The sequence below is a fragment of the Cynocephalus volans genome, chromosome 12 (assembly GCF_027409185.1).
Source record: "Cynocephalus volans isolate mCynVol1 chromosome 12, mCynVol1.pri, whole genome shotgun sequence".
NCBI lineage: Eukaryota > Metazoa > Chordata > Mammalia > Dermoptera > Cynocephalidae > Cynocephalus > Cynocephalus volans.
Window position 1 is genome coordinate 80,101,507 of NC_084471.1, and position 22,731 is coordinate 80,124,237.

The window sequence follows — 22,731 nt, forward strand, 5'->3', positions numbered from 1 at the left end:
GAAGACTTAGGTGTATTATTCTTTTTCTACGGTTGGAGAATCTGAGACTCAGAGATGTTAAATAACAAGTTCAAATTGCATAGCTTATAAATGACAGAGCTGAACTGTGAAATGACAGACAAGTGGTGATTCAGTCAATGCTTGAGCATTTTCATCTTAGAGCCACGTAATTTCTGGTTACCCAGGAAATGGAAAAAAGGAACTTGATTTGTATCACATTTGTAATAAGCATAGTTAGAAACTTAGAATGAATGTTTAGGTTTCTTTCTGATTGCTTCTTCTTAGCAAAATTATATCCTCAATCAATTTTACAAGAATATGAGAATGCATTAAATAAAGTGACTTTAAACTTGCCATTTCAGATCACAAGTAGCAGTCAAATTTTCTTCAATGTTACAACTTCTGTGGCAGAGACTGTTAGCTGTTCACCAAAATCCATTATCCTCTTCTTTCAGGGCCCACAGCTAGTCTACACTTCCCAGTCACCTCTGCAGTGAGGTCATGAGACTCAATTCTAGGCAACGGCACGTGAGGAGACGAGGTGCGTCTTCCCCAGGCAAAGGCTTTTAAAAAAGCCCTCAGTGTGTCCTTTCTCCTGCTGCCAGCCAATGAGATGCTGATGAAATCCTAGAGAATGGTGAAACCCCAGAGGAAAGGGGTCTAGGTCTCTGAATCCCCGACCACTAAGTAACATTTGCTTTGAACTCTCTCACGGGAGAGAAATGAACTTCTGTTACATTACAGCCATTGAACGACATTCACTAACAAAATATTAAATGACTTGGAATTTTTTAAAAGACCCAAACATCAGATTTGGTTTTGGTGAGCTCTCCCTATTATAAGACCAGATAAGTTGACTTCTCTGAGTCTATTTTCTCTGTAAAACAGAAATAATAATTTTCACTTCATGGACTTGCTGTAAAGATTAAATAAAATAACAGATATAAAACTGCTTTATAAATTATTATCACTAAGCAAATGGGTAACTTGAAGGATATAATTTTCAAAAGCATGCTTCATTCTCAGTCTTTAAGAAAATGTTTCTTTCTTTTTGTGTAACAGCTTTATTGAAATATAATTTATATTCCATAAAATTCACACAAATAGAATCAAAACCACAAGATCAGAAGCAGTGCCAGATGGCTGCCATAACCCCTTACAACTATCTATATCCTCATTGTAACATATTATCATGCTAAAATTCCTGCCCCAGGAGTAGAAATGTACCTTGGTAGCCTCATTATGAACCACGTGCAAAGACCCCAAAGAACTGTGCATGCCTCAGTTGTTTCTGGAAAAAAGCTCCACCCCTTCTTAAGAACCTGAGACCCTCTGTTGGGAAAATAGAATAGTTTGGTCAGGGCCCTCGCCTCGGGTCCAGTTGGGTGTGGTTCAGCATTCAAATTGTGTGCGTGCGTGCGTGCGTGCGTGCGTGCGTGTGTGTGTGGAGTTAGTGTGAATGCAGGCCAAGGTATCTTTTTAGTTTTGTTGCTATTCTTGTGTTCTTGAGAGAGAGAGAGAGAGTAGTTTTAGCCAAGCAGGCGAGTGGGCATCTGCCCGGTGCAGCCATGCTTTCCAACCTATGGCTTCCAGGGACCTTTTGGCCAGTTGCCTAGCTTGTGGACCTGCGTGTAGGGGGTCTGGTGACCCAGCCTGGCATATGAAGGGTTTATGACCCAGTCTGTGAATGGGCTTGAGGCGTCTGTGGACTCCAGACCCAGCCTTAGCTCGACAATCAGCCCAGTGGGTGCAGGATTACCAGCAGATAAAACAGTACCACAACTGGCATAGTCGTGGTTGAGTAGCTTTACAATTGGCATCATGAACAAGATTAAGAACTAGATAATTGGCACTATGAGCAAGATGCTGACATTAGCCATGGCTCCACACCCTCCTACCCTTTCACTGCCTTGTAAACCCCAGACCTGTCTCCTCTCAGAGAGAAGGTGTCTTTTGAACATGGGCTCACCCTCCTGGATTCCTTAATCAAAGAATAAAGTTTCTGCTTTGCTTTAATGCACTTGGTGTCACTACATTGACAAAAGCAACTCTGGGCAAGGGACCCTCCATTAGTGTCAGTAACAGAACAAACTTTTAATGTAAAGTAACATAGGAATAACTGACTAAATGGTATACTAACAAATGAAAAGTTAAGATTAAATTGTACAATCACATGTATGCATTAACATACATATGTACACATATTTGCATATATACACATATATTTACGTACACACACACGTATATACGCATATGGAATAAAAAGCCTAAATGGTGTGGAAGTGATTCAGAAAGACTTCTCTGCAAAGACCCAGGTGACAGGTGGGACTGATTGCATGTGGAAAATAAAAAGCCTTTTTATTTATTCACATTTAACTCATGAACATCTAGTCTGTATCAGCTTTGTACTGGTGCTAGGCATAGAATATTTAAAAAGACACAGTCTTTTCTCAGAATTATGATGTGAACAGAAATATAGTGTGTTGCTGAATGTAGACATGCAAGAAGTTACAATATATTATTATAAGTGCTACTACAGGAATGAGTAGGAAGGTCTCTTAGTCCAGCAGGCAAGTTAGAAAGATCTTTGGTCTGAGCATTGAAGAAGTCTCATCTCCAGATCTTGTAGACCTGCTGGATAGTTTTTGAGATCTTTGGACCAAGTGGCTGCTTTTTCCATCATGTATCAGTCTTCACATCTATCATCCTGTAAAATATGCATTTAGAGCATGCAATGATGTGATCAGTTTTATGATCTTAGCAGAAATCTTATGGATATCTTCTTTTTATTTTGGGTTTGTTTTAATTGAAACATAATTGATTATACATATTTGTGGGGTACAGAGTTGACTGTCGGTATTTGTGCGCAATATGTGATTATCAAATCTGGATAATTAGCATATTCATCATTTGGAAATGTAATCATTCTTTGTGACCATTAAACCATTTCTCCCTAATCCTCTTCCCCTCCCTCCTTTCCCATCTCTGGTAACCATGATTGTGTTCTCTCCTTCTGAAAGTTTGATGTATTATTGTTCTCTCTCTCTCTCTCTCTCTCTCTCTCTCTCTCTCTCTCTCTCTCCTCCCACTAATGAGTAAGGACATGCAGTATTTCCCTCTCTGTGCCTGGCTTATTTCAATTAAATGTGGTACATATACATAACAGAATACCACTCAGCAAAAAAAAAAATGAAATTCTGCCATTCACAGCAACATGGATATCTTAAAAATAGTATTTATATTCATTTGAGGAAATAAACATAAAGGAAAATAATAAGCAAAACTTAAGGTAATTCTGAAATATGCAAATGTACAAATACATAGATTAATCCATAATTCTATAAATTTGAGACAAATTTGAGGAAAAAATTGAAAGAAAGATTTTTGATCTGTAGCATTAAGAACGGTTTGAGGGGTAGAGCAGCTGGGGGTAGAGTAGATACAGAGCAAAAGTCAGGCAATTGATGAAGACTGATGTAAGGCAGTTGAGTAAAAACAAAAACTGGAAATATTCTACCAAAGACAAAGAAATAACCTATGAAATGATGACTACCATGGTACAATGAAAATATTGATAACCAAAGTAGATATCATTAAAGAACAAAGGCTTAATTCTCTCTCACCATAGAGCACAGAGGATAGACTCATAAACTCAAAAAGAGACTACTTCTGAGGTCTAAGAGCCTGAAAGGTGAGCTTCTAAAAAGAGCAGGGAGAAATGATTTGTTCTTTAAATACAAGCAAACTGTATCTATCTATTATACACAGACACTGCCTCTGTTTCTGAGGATAAAAACTGCACATCAGATACAATTCTTTATAATCTTTTGAAGGAGCAAACACATATGAAAAGAAATGTATCTCGTAAAATAATCATCCTGACAAAATTAAGTTAAGAAAAATCACTACACAGACACAGGGTTTAAGACAATCAATTCTGATGGGGAAGAGATTTGGGAATGGTCAGGTGCAATTACAAAGAATTCCACACTTGTATTGGTACCTACAGAGTGAACAATTCCTCAGAAAGAAAATGCGCTCGAGCATGGTTTAGGAAGAGGAGGACGTTGAAGAGTGGGTGGTGAGAACAGCTTTCCAATAGTCCCATGAATTCCAGAGTGTGGTTCTAACATAACAGCTACTTCTCTCTATGTTTTATCATTAATATATTCATTATACATATTTGTGGTCACTGAAACCAGAACTGGGCTTGGTGTTACAGGTAAATATTTTTACACCAATATTATGATGTAATTTACTTAAAACGTATTTTGGTCACTCGTGTTTTAAGCTGAGGCATAAAATATATGCAATGAGGTGCAAATAGTGCACAGATCATAAGTGTACTGCTTGATAACATTCTATCTATGTATACATGTTTTAAACAGTCACCCACATTAAGACAGAGAATATTCTCATCACCCAGAAGGTTTCCTCAGTCTCACTTTGTAGTCAATGCCACTCCAACCCCACCTCAAAGGTCTATCATCACAAGTTAGTTTTACCAATTTTTGAACTTAATATAAGTGGAATCAAATAGTGTTTATTCTCTTGTATTTGGCTTGTTTCACTCAACATATTTTCTGTGACAGTTTATTCATTTATCCATAGTTTTCTGTGTATTTGTTGTTTTACAGTATTCCATTATGGGAATTTGGTATAATTTATCCACTATCCTGTTGTTGGATATTTAGGGTATTTTTGAATAAGGCTGCTATAAAACAAACATGTCCTCTGTGTCACTTGCTTTTAAGTACTACAGCATAGATACTGTGATATTTTATATGTGTTATTAGTGTCAAGGTAGCTACTCCTTAGGTGCTGTCCATTACTAGAATCAGGAATTCACATCCCAGGGATTGTCACTTGCACTTTTGATCAGGAAAACCCCAATTTTACAAGAGCTACTTTTAATTTTTATTTTATTTTTTTATCTACCATGATCTCTGGTCATATTTTATTTTTTTCATCTACCATGATTTCTGGTCATATATTTTACAATTCAGTTTTAGATATGGAGATTCACTGGTGAAATTAGTGTTTTGCTAATTAGCATCATAAATGTTGAAAAATGGAATCCCATTGATGAAATCAGCAATAAGAAAAATAAGTAAATTAGCTAAAACATTTTAAATATAGACTCCACTACTACTTGAACATGCTGTATGCGTCTAGTAAGCCCCATAACGTGCACACTTGAGAGGAGTTCTTGAGCTTTGATCCTTAAACAGTCCTTTGTCCATCTATTGTCATGGAAAATTTCGGTTGGCTGATGATTATTGTAAGTCATCTCTAACTGTATAGAATCCTGCATCTAGAATATTATTGTACCTGCTTCAAGTAAACCATTCATGCAAGATCAGATCAGCTCCAGAAAAAAAAAAATGATAGAAAAATGGAAAATTATCAAACTGACAGAAGAGGTTATATAAACTATTTTCTTCCTTCTTCAAAATAATATTAACTCAATACTGACAGTATATATGGTAAAATTTTATCTGAGATTTTCTTTCATTATAACCTATTAGTGTGGTTGTAGGAAATTAGCTAATGTCACCTTCATCTAATTATTTATAACAATGCTTGTTCACTAAAAACTCCTTAGAATCATGCATGACCAGTTTAGCTTAGCTCATGTGGTTGATTGAATTATTAGATCAAGCTCTCCATTCTGCCCTGTATCCAGGCCTTTTGCTATGTAATTTTGCATTTTCACTGGTTTAATCCCCTATCACTGACTTTGAATTCACTAAGTATTTTCTTTAGCCAATGAGATGTTGGGAGAACTTATGAGAGCAGGAGATTTAAATGCCTGCTGCAAAAGAAGATATGCCCCAGCCAGCCCGCTGGTCCCAAGAGAATGAGCAATAGGAAACATAGCACTGCTGGTAATATCAATCTGGGAAAAACTTTCCCAAATGACCCACAGAACTGTGGGAGTAAATGATTATAAGTAAATGAGTTTTGTTGTTGCTGCTTTGGTGGGGGTGACGATTTTTGAGGTATAAAAGTATTGCAGTAAATAAATTTATCCTTCTTAAGAGTAGAGTTTTATGCATTTTGGAAAAGGTATACAGTCACCATCACAATGAAGTTACAGAACATTTTTATCACCACAAAAAGTTATCTTGTGTCCCTTTGCAGACAATCACTTACCCCTGGCTCCCAGTCCCTGGCAACCACTGATTTGCTTTGTCTTTTGTACTTTTAGCTTTTGCAAATAGTCATATAAATGGAATCACACAGTTTGAAGCTTTTTTTTAGTTTAGCTTCTTTCACTGTGCATAATGCATTTGAGAGTCATCCATGTTTTTGCATTTATCAGTACGTTTTTTTGTTTAATTTCTGAGTAGTACTTCATTGCCTGCATTTAACATCACTTTGTTTTGCCTTTCACCAGCTGATAGACATTTGGATCATTTCCATTTGGGGGCTGTTAAGAATAAAATTACCTATAAATATTTACATATGTGTCCTTATACAAGTATGGTATTACAATTTTATTTCTATCAAGTGAATACCTAAGAATGGGATATCTGAGTTGATTATTAAGTATGTATTTAATTTTATTAGAAATCCATAGCTGTTTTCTGAAGTGACTACATCATTTTACATTCTATTAACAATATACAATTGTTCCAGTTACTCCACACCTTCAGGCTCTTGGTACTCTCAGATTTGGAGTTTGGTTGGTTGTTCTTGTTTTGGCTTGTTTAGCCATTGCTATCGGTGTGAAGTGGTATCTCACTGGGGTTTTAATTTGAATTTCTCTAATGACGATAATGTTGAGCTTCTTTTTACATACTTATTTACCATCCATATTTAAAGTTTTTAATATTCTTTCATGAAGTATTTGTTAAAATACTTTCCCTATTTTTAAATTAGATTGTTCATTTCCCATTATTGAGTTTTGTCAGTTCTTAACACATTTTAAGAACTGACACACTCTGTTTGAGAGTGTGGAGAAGCTCAGGAGCAGTGGACTGAGGAGGACTGCAAGGGAATAGGTATGGCTGACCAGGCCACCAGCCATAGTGGCACATGCCCAAGCCCCAGAGAGGCCCCCCCATAGCATGAGCAGAGCCCAGGTGCATGCTGGTCTTGTACACTGCCACTGCTGCCACTGCCAGCCCACACCCAAGCCCTGGAGGGTCCTGCCCACACCCCAAGTGGGTGCCCAGGTGAGTGCCATCTCACCCATCATCCCACTGATGCTATGGACCCACATCTGAGCCCCAGAGAGGCCTGCCTACCACCTGAGCAGGAGCCAAGGCAGCCTACCACACACTCTACTGCACTTATACAAGAATCACCAGGAAAGCCTATGAATAGTGAAAGAAGTCTTTCCCTTCATATCCCATTCCAGAGTCATAGAAGAAACAAATGTCCTACCAGATGACCAAACATTAACAAAAGAATACTAGAACTACAAATAAACCAGAAGATATGACACCACTGAAGAAATACGGTAATTCTCAAGTACCAGACCCCATAGAACAGGAAACTCTGAAATGTCTGAAAAGGAATTCTAAACACTGATCTTAAGAAAACTCAGAGAGATAAGAAAAGAATCAATTAGAGAACACAATGAGATGAAAAAAAATATCCAGGATATGAAGGAGGAAATTTATAAAGAGATTGATACCTTAAAAAAAGAATGTAGCAGGACTCCTAGAACTGAAGGATTCCCTCAATGAAATAAAAAACAGAATGGAAAGCTTGTATAGCAGGCTGGAGCAAGCAGAAGAAAGAATTTCAGACCTTGAAGATGCTTTTTTTCTTTTTAAATAACCCAGGCAGACAAAAAAAAGGAACAAAGAATTTTTTAAACTGATGAAAATCTAACAGAGCCAGGAGAAACCTCAAGTGCACAAATGTCTGAATCATTGGTATTCCAGAAGGGGAGAAGAAATAAAAAGGCATTGAAAACCTATTCAAGGAAATAAAAACAGAAAATTTCCCAGGTATTGGGAGAGACACAGAACTTCAGATCCAAGCTGAAAAATCCCCAAACAAATTCAATCTAAAAAGATCCTCTCCAAGACACATTATAGTCAAATTGACAAAGCTCAGAGACAAAGAGAATTCTAAAAGCAACAAGAGAAAAGCATCAGGTCAAGTATAAGGGAACCTCAATCTGACTATCAGCAGACTTCTCAACTGAAACTTTACAAGCCAGAAGAGAACGATATATTCAAAATACTAAAAGAAAAAATTGCCAGCCAAGAATTCTATACCCAGCAAGGTAATCCTTCAGAAATGGGGGAGAAATAGTGTATTTCTCTGATAAACAAAAAATATGGGAGTCACTGCCACATGAACACCTCTGCAGGAAATTCTCAAAGAAGTCCTGCATCCAGAATCTGAAGATGGTAATCACTATCATGGGTTCACAAAAAAGAGAAAAATCTGCCATTAAAACCAAAATTCAAATGGGAAAGAGAAAGAAGCATAATCATGTCACCTCAAAAATCCAACTAACATTGATTATGAAAAATAAAAGGGAAAGAAAGGAACAAATGATATTTAAAACATCTAAAAAAAAGCAATATAATGACAAGAGTACAGCAATACTTGTCAATAACAACCCTAAATGTAAGTTGATTAAACTCCTCATTCAAACAACACAGGCTGACCGTTTTGAATAAAAAGCTATATCCAACTATGTGCTGTCTTCAAGAGATCCACTTCACCTATAAAGACACACACAGACCAAAAGTGAAGGGATGGAAAAAGATATACCATGCAAATGGAAACCAAGATAAAGCTGTAGATATTCTTATATGGGATAAAATAGACTTTAAACCAAAAACCACGAAAAGAGACAAAGAAGGCCAATATATAATTATAAAGGTATCTATCCAGCTAGAAGACATAACAATCATAAATATGAATGCATCCAACACTGGAGCACCCAGATATGTAAAGCAAGCACTTTCAGGCCTATAAAAAAGAGATATACCCTAACACGATAATAGTGGGTGACCTGATCATACCTCTCTCAGTGTTGGACAGATCTCCCAGGCAAAAATCAACAAAGAAACACAGGATTTAAACTGTACCTTAGAACAATTGGACTTTACAGACATCTACAGAACATGTCATCCAACAACCACAGAATACACATTCTTCTCATCAGCCCATGGAACATTCTCCAACATAGACCACATGATAGGTCACACGTCAAGTCTCAGGAAATTTTTAAAAAATTGAAATTATTCAACTATCTTTTCAGACCACAATGGATTAAAATTGGAAATCAATAGCAAGCAAAATTCTGGAAACTATGCTAGTGCATGAAAACTAAACAACAGAATCCTGAATGATCTATAGGTCCAAAAAGAAATTAAGTGGGAAATTAAAAAGTTTCTTGAAACTAACAAAAATAAAAATACATCATACCAAAACATGTGGGATACTGTAAAAGCAATACTAAGAGGGAAGTTTACTGCAATAAATGCTCACATCAAAAGAATGGAAAGACTTTAAATAAACAACCTAACACTACACCTCAGAGAACTGGAAAAACAGCAACAATCCAATCCTAAAAATAGTAGAAGGGAAGAAATAATTAAGATCAGAGCAGAACTAAATGAAATTGAGACACAAAAAACAATGTAAAAGATCAAGGAAACAAAAAGTTGCTTTTTGAGAAGATAAATAACATAGACAAACCATTAGCTAGATTAACAAAAAAAAAGAGAGAAAATCCAAATAACAAAAAATCAGAAATGAAATGGGAGACATTGCAATCAATACCACAGAAATATGAAGAATCATTAGAGATTTTTATAAATAACTGAACACCAAATAACATGGAAACCTGGAGGAAACGGATAAATTTCTGGACACATATGAACCACCAAGGCTGAACCAAGAAGAAATAGAAAACCTGAAAAGACTAATAACAAGCAATGAGATTGAAGCAGTAATCAGAAATCTTCCAACAAAGAAAAGCCCAGGACAGGATGGCTTTACAACTGAATTCTATCAAAACTTCGAAGAAGAATTAATACCACTTATCTTCAAACTATTCCAAGAAATTGAAATAGAAACCATTCTCCCAAACTTATTCTATGAGGCTGTTATTACCCTGATACCAAAACCAGACAAAGATACAACAAAAAAAGAAAATTACAGGCCAATATCCTTGATGAACATAGGTGCAAAAGTCCTCAACATCCCAGGGATGCAGGATGGTTCAAAATATGCCAAGTCAATAAATATGATACACCACATCAACAAAACTGAGGACAAATAGATGCAGAAAAAACATTTGACAAAGTTCAACATTCCTTCATGATAAAGGCTCTCAGCAAATTAGGAATAGAAGGAAATTATCTCAACACAATAAAAGCCATTTACAACAAACCAGTTGCTAATATCATCCTGAATGGGATGATAAGAAAAGGAACAAAACAAGGATGCTCACTCTCACCACTCCTATTTAACATAGTATTGGAAGTACTAGCCAGAGTGATCAGGCAAGAGAAAGAAATAAAGGGCATCCAGATTAGAAAGGATAAATTCAAATTGTCCCTGTTTGCAGATGACATGATCTTATGTAGCGAAAAACCTAGAGTCTACCAAAAACCTCTTAGAGCTGATTAACAATTTCAGTAATGTTGCAGGATACAAAATCAGCACCCCAAGATCAGTAGTAATTTATACTCCAGGAATAAACCAGCAGAAAAATAAATCAAGAAAGTAAGCTCATGTAAAATAGTTGCCAAAAAAAAAAAAGAAAAAAAGAAAGAAAGAAAAAATGAAATACCTAGGAATCAATTTAACCAATAAGGTGAAAGATCTCAACAATGAGAACCATAAAACACTATTGAAAGAAATTAAAGAGGACATGAAATGGTGAAAAGAAATATTATGCTCTTGGATTGGAAGAATTAACATCATGAAAATATCCATTCTACACAAAGCCATCTACAGATTCAATACAATCCCCATCAAAATACCAATGACATTCTTCAGAGAAATAGAAAAAGTAATCCTAACATTCATATGGAACAACAAAAGACCCCAAAAAGCCAAAGCAATCTTGAACAAAAATAAATAAACAAATCCAGAGAGATAACACTACCCAACCCAAATTATATTACAAAGCTATTTTAACCAAAACAGCAGGGTACTGGCATAAAAACAGACACTCAGATCAAAGGAACAGATAGAAAACTCAGAATCAACCCACATACTTAACAGCTAACTGATCTGTGACAAAGGCAACAAGAATATACATTGGGAAAAGACTGCCCCTTCAATAAGTGGTGCTAGGAAAATTGGACATCCATATGCAGAAAAATGAAACTGGATATGTACCTCTCACCATATACCATAATCAACTCAAAATAGATTAAAGACTTAAATATAACCATCTGAAATTATAAAATTACTAAAGGAAAACATAGGGGAAACTCTTCAGAAAGTAGGACTGGGCAAAGACTTTATGAATAAGACCCCCAAAACACAAGCAACAAAACAAAAAATAAAGAAATGGAATTATATCAAATTAAAAAGCTTCTGCACAGCAAAGGAAACAATCAACAGAGTGGAAAGACAACCTACAGAATGGCAGAAAATATTTGCAAACTATACATCTGACAAGGGATTAATATCCAGAATATATAAAGAACTCAAACTATACAGTAAAAAAAAAAATCCAATTAAAAAATGGGCAAAGGAGATGAATAGATATTTTTCAAAGGAAGACATACAAATGGCCAACAGGCACACTATAAAATGCTCAGCATCACGAATCATCAGAAAAATGCAAATCAAATCCACAATGAGATATCATCTTACCCCAGTTAGACTGGCTATTATTAAAAAAACCAAGAATAACTAATTCTGGTGAGGATGCAGGGAAAAGGCAACTCTTCTACACTGTGGTAGGACTGTAAATTAGCACAGCCATTATGGAAAACAGTATGGAGTCTCCTCAGACAACTACAGATAGAACTATCATATGATCCAGCAATTCCACTACTGTGTATAAACCCAAAGAAATGGAAATCATCATGTCAAAGGGATACCTGCATCCCATATTCATTGCAGCTCTATTTACAGTAGCCAAAATATGGAACCAAACTAATTGTCCATCAGTGGATGGTTGGATAAGGGAAATGTGGTATATATGCATAACGGAATACTGCCCAGCCATACATGAATGAAATTCTACTATTGGAAGCAACATGGATGAGTGTGGAGAAAATTATGTTAAATGAAATAAGCCAGATAAGGAAAGAGGAATACCGCATGTTCTCACTCACAACTGGTTGCTAAGAAAGAAAGAAAGAAAGAAAGACAGCCAGCCAGACAGACAGAAAGAAAGAAAAGACCAAAACAATACATTGAACTTTCAGAAGGAGAGAACAAACCTAAGGATTCTAGAGGTGGGGGGAAGGGAAGGAGGGCATATGGAGAGTGACAGGTCAGGTAAAGGGCACAAAGAATAATCAAGATTTGTTATAATAGATATGCTAACAATAAAAAATAAAAATAAAAAAATTCAAATTAGCAAGCAAAATTAGTATCATTGAGGAGTTCAAAAAGGCAAATAGTAGAACAGTATTCTGAATTCTAACCTCATAAGTCCTAAAATTCAATTATATTTGTATAATTGAATTGTATATTTGTTTATAAATAGGTAATATACTTATTGATTTAAACGTAGATTTTACATTTAAATCAATAAATATATTACCTATTTATATACAAACACATTTTATACAGGGAAAAAAATAAATAAATCTCAGTGGTTAATCAGATATATGTTTTGCAAATATTTCCCCCTAACTTGTGGCTTGCCTTTATACTCTCTTATCAGTGTCTTGCAAAAAAGCAGAGATTTGTTTTTCTAACTTTGATAAATCTAGTTTAACCATTATTTTCTTTTATAGTTCATGTTTTTGTGTCCCATTAAGAAGTAGATTCCTACCCCAAGGTAACAAAGATATTCTATGGTTACATCTAGATTATTTATAGCTTTAGATAGTACTTTTGTGTCCACGACCCATTTCAGCTTAATTTTTATACATTCTGTGAGGTAACATCAAGGTTATCATTTACATAAATCCCTGAATTAAGTGGTTTGCTATATACCATTACTGTGGCCTTGAGTCCAAAACATTTATTACATGTTATTATGTGTTAATACTAATCATTTTGCTCCAGTACTGCATACCAGCATTTCTCCAATTTGAATATATGAGTATGACGTCCACATAGGCGGGAGGAAGAGGTTACCTGACAAAAAACAGCAGTAGTGATAACTGATTGACAGTTATGCTTCGGGATACGCAAACATGTGAGCATCATTAATTGGTTGCCCTCTTGGACCACCTAGGAAAAATGGATCTGTAGTTTGATGGAAGGGTCCATATTTCATCCCTTTTCTTACCTTTTATTCAACTTTAAAAACCTTACTAGTGCAGAATGGCATGACACACTTAACTGCAGATGATCATAGGTTCAGTTTTATATGCATGTCAAATGACAGTAACAGCTCTCTTGTCAGCTGTTGTTTCAAAGAGATAGCTTTCTCCAACATCATTTTTTCCTGTCGCTTAGCAACACTGTTTATTTTGTTAGTGAGGTGCCTGTGATGGGTATTGACCCAAACAGAAACACATCCTTGAAAAACAGACATAAAAGAGAGGTCTTTGTTTTGGATTTCTAATTTGGCTTCAGGGCTAACACAGAGCCCTTACTGTTAATGATATTGAGATACAAATTAATCATCTTATTTCACTTTTGATAACATGCTTTGCATGTATTGATATTGATTATTTTGCTCCAACAGTGCATGCCAGCATTTAAATTTCATATGAAGAATCTCTCTGTGGCTTTCCTCAAGCTGGCTTTCACACAGGAAGAGTCTACTATATATGTTCTAACATTCTGGCTTTACCAGAGAAATCCTCTTATTACAGTCAAAATATGAGGGAACAACTCTTCTTATAAAATTGTAAGGGTTCATAAACCTGTACAATTGACCATACTGACCACTTCAAATGATATGACATATGAGTATTCCATAATGTTTTGGAAAAATGTAGTGCTATGCAGAGTATACAGCCATCCCCAGGATTTCTTCCTTGCTGGTTTACCTCCCATTAGAGAAGCTACAAATATTGGATAATCACCTTTTTGGCTTTCATTACACCAGGACATGAGAATATGACTCAGTCCTAATCACAGGGATCTGAGAGGGAAGTCTGACCCGGCCTCTAGAAAAGAATTTCTTTCTCTACAGAAACACACACAGGAGGAAATCTTCCTCTGCCTCTGGACATTGTCACTCAGTGCTCTGCCAAAGAAAGTGGAAAGCATCTTGCAACTACGAAGTGATTATTGTCCATGAAAAAAATAGTTTAAGTGGCTCAAATAGAGCTCGGAGACTTTATTCATCTGATGAGCATCGGGGAGCATCTGAAGAGTGGGTGATTCCCCAGATCAAAGGCGAATTGTGGTTGTGCAGGCTGAAAAGACGGGATGTGGATCCTAGTGGTGTGGCTCAGGCAGCAGTTTTCACTGGATAGGTTGCAGACTATCCTGGTTTAGTTTTTGTTTTCATGCCTCTTGCTCAGGATCACTGGTGAAATCCTAGAAGAGTGCTTTTGAGAGCTGCTTTTATAAGCCTTGAGGTTTGTCTGTTAGTTAAGTTTCAGGGGCGGGGGTGCGGGAAGGAACAGAAAAAGAGAAAGGAAGAAGAAAGGAAAAAGAAACAAAAAAGACAAGAGAAACTGGGGTGACTCTGATGTCTACTTTATTCCTTTTACGGTATTAAGCCAACATATCAAAGATGGTGGAGCAGGAAGATTGGTCCTAATGACATTACTGAACAGCTGAACTAACACTGGAGCCAGCAAAAGTCTAAAAGGATTCACCTGACTGAGCTTACTGAGGATAATTTCCCTATCTGAAAATTAACTGATTTGGAACATTAATTACACCTGCAAAATTCCTTCGCAACAACTAGACTCCTGTTTGATTAGATAACTGGGAGAAGATGACTGTATACAAGGGGGCAGGAATTTCAGGATCGTCTTAGAATTCTTCCTCTCATTTAATGCATTTAAATTTTGGAAGAAATTTTAGTATACTATATGGCAACTTAAGTATTGGTTTATTCATCCATCAATTCACCTTATTTTCAATGCATTTCAAAGTAAATTGAAGACATCAATAATCCTATAAGTATTCAGCATGCATGTTGTTAACTGGAATTCAATATACACAATGCACAAATCTTAACTGTAGCACTTAAGGATTTTTTTTCTGTTAGTTTCTCCTCCCACCCTCAGATTTATGGAGGTATAATTTACATATAATAAAATTCACCCAGTTTAAGTGTATAATTTGATGAGTTTTCATGAATATATACACTCATGTAACCCTCACCACAACTAAGATATAGAATATTTCCATCATCCCCAAAGTTTCCCTTTTGCTCCTTTGCAGTTAATCCTCTTTCCTGTCACTCCCCCCTCAGGCAATCACTCAAAAGATATTTCAAACAGAATATTAAACCAGTACATAGTTGTATGGCAAAGATCTCATGATAAAAGTCCATAACAATCAACATATTAGAAAAACATTAATAACACAAATAAAACTTTAGTCCAACCAAAAAGAAGACAAAGAGGATAGATAAGAAATTCACATACAAAAAATCTAATTAAATGGCCAGAAGATGCTCAGATTTCTTAATAGTCAGGAAAACACAAATTTAAACAACAATAAAATATCACTTTTGACATATCACCCTATAAAAATAAAAAATCAGTGATAGCATTTGTACTATTGAGAAGGTAGGAAAATGGTGAAATGTGAATTGTTATAGATCTTTGATAAAATAATCAGGTGATAGCCATCAAAATTAAAACTTATGACCAAGACAGCTTCAACATTTCCCTCAGCTTGATTAAACTGCTTCTTCTTGCCTCTAGGCCCCTGACCTCCCTCCCAAACTGGTCATTACAAAATCTGGATGCCCCAATTTAGAAATCTCTCTCTTCCTTTTTCCTAGAGTATTTACCTCAGAAAAGTTGTAATTGTTTATTAGTCCATTTTGTGCTGCTATAACAGAATACCCAAAATTGGGTAATTTATAAAGAAAAGAGGTTTATTTGGCTCACCATTCTAGGACAACTGCATCTGGTGTGGGCTTCAGGTTGCTTCTACTGATGGCAGAAAGCAGCAGGAAGCTGGTGGATGCAAGCAGATCACATGGCAAGAGGAAGCAAGAGAGAGAGAAGAGAGGTGTCAGGTCCTTTAAACAACCAGTTTTCACAAGAACTAATAGAGCAAGAACTCACTACCCTACCCTCAGTATGTTAATCTATTCATGAGGGATCTGCCTGCATAACCCAAACTGCTCCCAACATTGCCAAGTTAGAGATCAGATTTTCATATGAGTTTTGGGGGAACGATACACCCAAACTCTATCTAATTGTAAATTCTTTCTCTGGTCCTTTGAGATGAAATCTTTTCTCCTTTTCCAAAAATTTGTCAATTTCTCATGTTCTGACAATTTAAAAAATATTGTTTAAGCTTTATTAATATATAATTAATAAATAAAATTATATATATGGTGTATAATGTGATGTTTTCATATATGTGTACATTGTGAAATGATTTAATCAAGCTTGTTAACATATCATCACCCCAATACTTATCTCTTTTTGTGGTGAGAACATTTAAGATATACTCTTGCAGCAATTACCAGGTATACAATACATTACTATTAACTACAGACTCCATGCTGTACAATAGCTCTCCAGAACTTATTCCTCCTATCTAATTGAAACTTTGTACCCTTTGACCAATATCTCTCCATTTCTTCCCCACCCCATAAGCCCTGGAAACCACCATTTTACTCTGTGCTTTAAAAAACTGAAGTCATATAAGCAAAGACACAAATATTTTTATCCTCTGATCCCTGCCTGCTTCACTGGCACCTGTGTCTTGTACAGCATTACCAATACAGCAGCAAGGGTACCTGGATCCCAGCACCAGCGCCATTAGCTCTATGGACCCCTGAGCCATACATGCCTGTACTTCAGGCCTCGTCTTTGTGGCCACTCCATGGCCACCACTCATCAGACACCAGTGCCACTGCAAGCAGGCATGCAAGCCAAACCCAGCATCAACATGAATTTCCTTAGTCACAATTTCCTTGGTGGAAGAAAGGTGTTTGAGAGAACACTAGCAGTCATGGCAATAAAAAACCCCGACAGCCTTCACCACTGTTGCAGACAGCCACAGCACTGGCAGCTGAGGATTCCTTCAATCTTTTTCAACACCAGCCTTAGGTGATAGCACTGCACAAAGACTCCTCTACTGCACCCTCACCAGTAGAGGGTGCAGTAGTATAGTCCAAACCTCATACAGCCAGCACATTCATACCCTCCCATATGGGAAGGTGTTCCACCACAAAAACCAGCTCCAAAAGTCCTGAGGAGGTGACTACTCCACCAAATACACAGACATCAACTTAAGGCAAGAAGAAAAATAACAACGAGAAGATATATTACCACCAAAAGAACACATTAATTTCCCAGTAGCTGACCACAAAGAATGGAGGTGTATAAACTGTCTGACAAAGAATTCAAAATAATTGTTTTTAAGGAAGCTCAGCAAACCTCAAGAAAACAGACAAAAAATTAAACACAATCATGAAAATAAAAAATGAACAAAATTAAATATTTAACAAACAGATTCAAGTTGTATTAAGCAAAGAATTTTCTGGAGGTGAAGAATACAATGAAGGAAATGTGAAATTCAACAGAGAGTTTCAACAGCAATATTGATCAAGCAGAAGGAAGAATCTGTGAGTTTGAAGATAGGTTATTTGAAAATATACAGTCAGAAGAGAAAAAAAAGAATAAAAAGGAATGTAGAAAGCCTATGGGATTTATGGAACAGCATCAAAAGAGCCAACATTCAAATTATGGAATTTCAGGAAGGAGAGAATAAAAAGAGGCAGAAAGCTTATTTAAAGAAATAATACCTGAAAAATTCCCAAATCTGGGTAAAGGTATAAATTTTCAAGTAAAGGAAGGTCAAAGCTCTCCAATCAGAGTCAATCCAAAGAAGAGTACCACAAGACATATTATAATTAAATTGTCAAAAGTCAAGACAAAAAGAGGATCTTGAAAGGAGCACAAGGGAAAATAAAAGCATATGACATATGATAGAATTTCAATAAGTCTATAGGATTTCTCAGCAGAAATCTTAAAAGCTAGGAAAGATTATGATGATACATAAGAAAGAAAATACCTGCCAATCAAGAATACTTTACCAACTGAAGCTGTCCTACAGATACAAATGCCAAATACATTTCCATGCAAACAAAAGCTGAAGGATGTCATCACCACTAGACCAGCCTTTTAAGAAATACTAAAAGGACTTTTTTCAAACTGAAAGGACAATAAATAGAATCATGAAAACATGAAAATATGAGACTCAGTGGTAAAAGTAAGTACATAGTCAAATGTGGATTACTCTAATACTTTTATGGTGTTATTTAAATCATGTATCTTTAGTATGATGGTTAAAAGACAAAATTATTAAAATTAATAATAGTTACAGTAATTTATTAAGGAATACACAATCTAAAAAGATGTAAATTGTGACATTAAAACATAAAATGTCAGAGGGGGCATGCAGAGTAAAACTGTAGAATTTTTTTTATGTGATTAATGGTAAGTTGTTATCAGCTTATAATAGCCTATTGTAACTGTAAGATGTTTTATGTGAGCCACATGGTAGCCACAGAACAAAAATGTATTATAGATACACAAAAGATAAAAAGTAAGACATCAAAGTGTACCACTACAAAGAAAATCATCTAATCACAAAGAAGGACAGCAAGAACATAAAAAAATCCAAAAGAACAGGTTCTACAAAACAACCTGAAAAAAAATTAAACAAAATGGCACTAGCAAATTCTTGCCTATCAATAATTATCTTCAAGGTAAATGGATTGAATTCTCCAGTCAAAAGACATAGAGTGTCAGAATAGATATAAAAATAAGGCCCAAGTATATGCTGCCTATGAAAGATTCACCTCACCTTAAAAGACACACCATACACGGAAAGTGAAGTGAAGAGATAAGAAAAGATACTTCATGCAAATGAAAACCAAAAGGGAGCAGAGGCAGCTCCCTTTATATCAAATAAAATTGATCAACAAAAGTAAGAGACTGACAAGATTTTAGCTACACTACAAAAAAAAAAAAGACTCAACTAAGTATCATAAATAGAAGAGGAGACATTACAACTAAGAATACTAAGGAGTATAAGAGACATCTATGAACAACTATATGCAAACATATTGAATAACCTAGAAGAGAGAGATAACTTTCTAGATACATACTAGCTACCAAGACTGAATCCTGAAGAAACAGAAAATCTGGACAGATCAACAATGAGTAAGGAGGTTGAATCAGTAATAAAAAGCCCCCTGTCAAAGAAAAGCCCAAGACCAGTGGCTTTAAGGCTGAATTCTACCAAACATTTAAAGAAAAAATAATAGTCCTTGTCAAACTCTTCCAAAAAAACTGAAGAGTAGTAAATACTTCCAAACTCACTTTACAAGGCCAGCATAACCCTGATACCAAAGCCAACCAAGGACTATAAGAGAAAAGAAAATTATATACCAGTACCCCTGATTAACATAGATATAACCATCCTCAACATTATCATTCATGATGATCAAGTGCGATTTACCCCTTGGATGAAAGGATGATTCAACATATGCAAATCGATAAATGTGATACCCCACATTAACAGAATGAAGAACAAAAACCACATGATCATCTCAAATAGATGTGGAAAAATCATTTCACAAACTTTAACATTCTTTCATGATAATAACTCAGCATATTAGCTATAGAAAGAATGTACTTTAACATAATAAAGGCCATATATTTAAAAAACCACAGCTAACATCATACTCAGTAAAGTTGAAACTTTTTCCTCTAAGATCAGAAATAATACAAGATGGCCCAGTCTTGCCACTTCTATTCAACATAGTAATGAAAGTCTTAGCCAGGGTAATTAGGTAAGAAAATGAAATAAAAGGCATCAAAGTCAGAAAAGGAGGAAGTCAAATTGTCCCTGTTTGCTGACAACATAATCCTATATGTGGAAAACCCTAAAGATTCTACCAAAAAATGTTGGAACTAATAAACAAATTCAGTAAACTTTCAGGATACAAAATTAACATTAAAAAATTAGTAGCATTTATATACATTAACAACAAACTAATAATTGCGGCATTATTCACAATAGTCAAAATATGCAGTAAAGCTGTGTCCATTGATGGATAATGGATAAAGAAAATGTGATACACACACACACACACACAGTCGGCCTTAAAAAAGGAAAGAAATCCTATCATTTTTGACAACATGGATGAACCTGGAGGATATCATACTAAGTGAAATAAGCCAAGCACAGAAAAACAAATAACCTCATGATCTCACTTTTACATGGAATCTGAAAAAATTGAACTCATGAAAGCCTGGAATAGAATGGTAGTTGCCATGTGCTGGTGTTAGGGGAAGTGGGGAGATGCTGGTCAGTGGGTATAAAGTTTCAGTTATGCAGGATGAATAAGTTCTGGAGAGCTAATGTACAGCATGATGACTACAGTTAATTATTGCATTGTATTCTTGAAAATTGCTAAGAAAGTAGATTTTAAATGTTCTCGCCACCAAAAAGTGACAAATAGGTGATGTAATGTGATGTTAAGTAGCTTGATTTAGTCATTCCACAATGTACACATATATCAAAATATCATGTTGCACAAAGTGAATATATACAATTTTTACTTGTTAATTAAAAATGAAGTAAAACAAAACAAAAAAATACACATTATTAATGTTTACTATCTCACATTTGTGAAATGTATGGAAACATATTTTCTACAGTAATTTTTTTTTTCCTTTGATACTGTATTCTCTGCCAATCACTTGACTAATGGCCAGGAACTAGCAATGAGTTGAGGGCTACACTTTAAGAAACATGGTGCATGGTTGTTGAGTTAGGTTTTATGTCTGTGAATTCCATTTTACAATCAATTTACTTTATTCATCCTTAGGTAATATATGATAAACAATTTTGTTTTAACATTTATTTGTACATATTTGTGGGTTGCAGTATGTTGTTTCAATATATGCACACACTGCACAATCAGCCACTTAGAGTAGAAAACATAGTTTTGTACCAATTGGTCCACCACTTTTCATCCTTCCTGTCCACCTCCCACTTCTGGTGACCATTATTCTACTCCTTATTTCTATGACAACCACTTTTCTTTTTAAAATTCCATGTATGAGCAAGATCATGCAGTATTTGTCTTTTTGTGCCAGACTTACTTCACTTAACACTGTTTCCAGTTCCATTCATGTTGCTGCAAATTATAGGATATCTTTTTATTTTTTTTTACTAGCTGACTAGTATTCCATTGTGTTTCAATACCACAATTTTTTACCATTTCACACCACGATTTTTTTTTCCATTCATCCATTGACTGACATTTAGGTTGACTCCATCTCTTGGCTATTGGGAATAGTGCTGCCATGAACATGGAAGTGCTGCTGTCTTTTTCATATATTGCTTTGATTTCCTTTGTCTTGGTACCAGTAGTGAGGTAGCTGGGTTGTAGGCTAGATCTATTTTTAGTTCTCTGAGGTAACTCCATACTGTTTTCCACAATGGTTGTACCAGTATACACTCCCATAAGCAACGTAGGAGAGTTGCTTTTTCTCTGCATTCTCACCAGTATTTGTTATTTTTTGTCTTGTTGATAATAGCCATTCTAACTGGAGTGAGACGATATCTCATTGTGGTTTTAATTTTTAATTTGCATTTCCCTGATGATTAGTGATGTTGAGCATTTTTTTCATGTTGGCCATTTGCATGTCTTCTTTTGAGAAATGTCTGTTCAGATCATTTGCCCTTTTTTTAATTGGATTATTTTGGGTTTTTTTGCCATTGAGTCGTTTAAGTTCCTTGTATTTTCTAGATATTACCCCCTTGTCTGATGTGTACTTTGCAAACTCTTTCTCCCATTCTACAGGTTGTCTATTCACTTTGTTGACAGTGTCCCTTGCTGTGTAGAACCTTTTTATTTTGATGTAGTCCCATTTATATACTTTTGCTTTAGTTGTCTGTGCGTTTGTGGTTTCTTTGAAAAATCACTACCTATTCCCTATGGTTTCTTCTAGTAATTTAATAGTTTCAAGTCTTAAATGTAGGTCTTTGATCCATTTTGAGTTGATTTTCGTGTATGGTGAGAGATAGGGATCTAGTGTCAATCTTCTGCATATTGGATTGCATAGATTCCAGTTTTCTCAGTACCTTTTGTTGAGGAGATTGTTAATTAGGTTTCTATCAGAGTAAGCTAAAATGCAAAGAACATTCAAGGAATCATTACCGTGATTCATTACTGAGATTATGGCAAGAGAGGCTGGCCTCCTCAGAGTACTTAGAGAACTAATCTTCCATCTAGTCATTTGCATAAGACACAATGGCCTGGCCAAAAAAATTTACCTAAAGGCATGCATAAGGGTAGTATAGACAGGGATCTATCTTCAATTCCTAACACTGACGTGAAGTCATTACTCCTACACTCTTGTATAAATAATCGTACTCCATTTAAGGTTAGCTCATTCACTTCCCTGTATCCTTCAACATTGTCATCATTTAGGG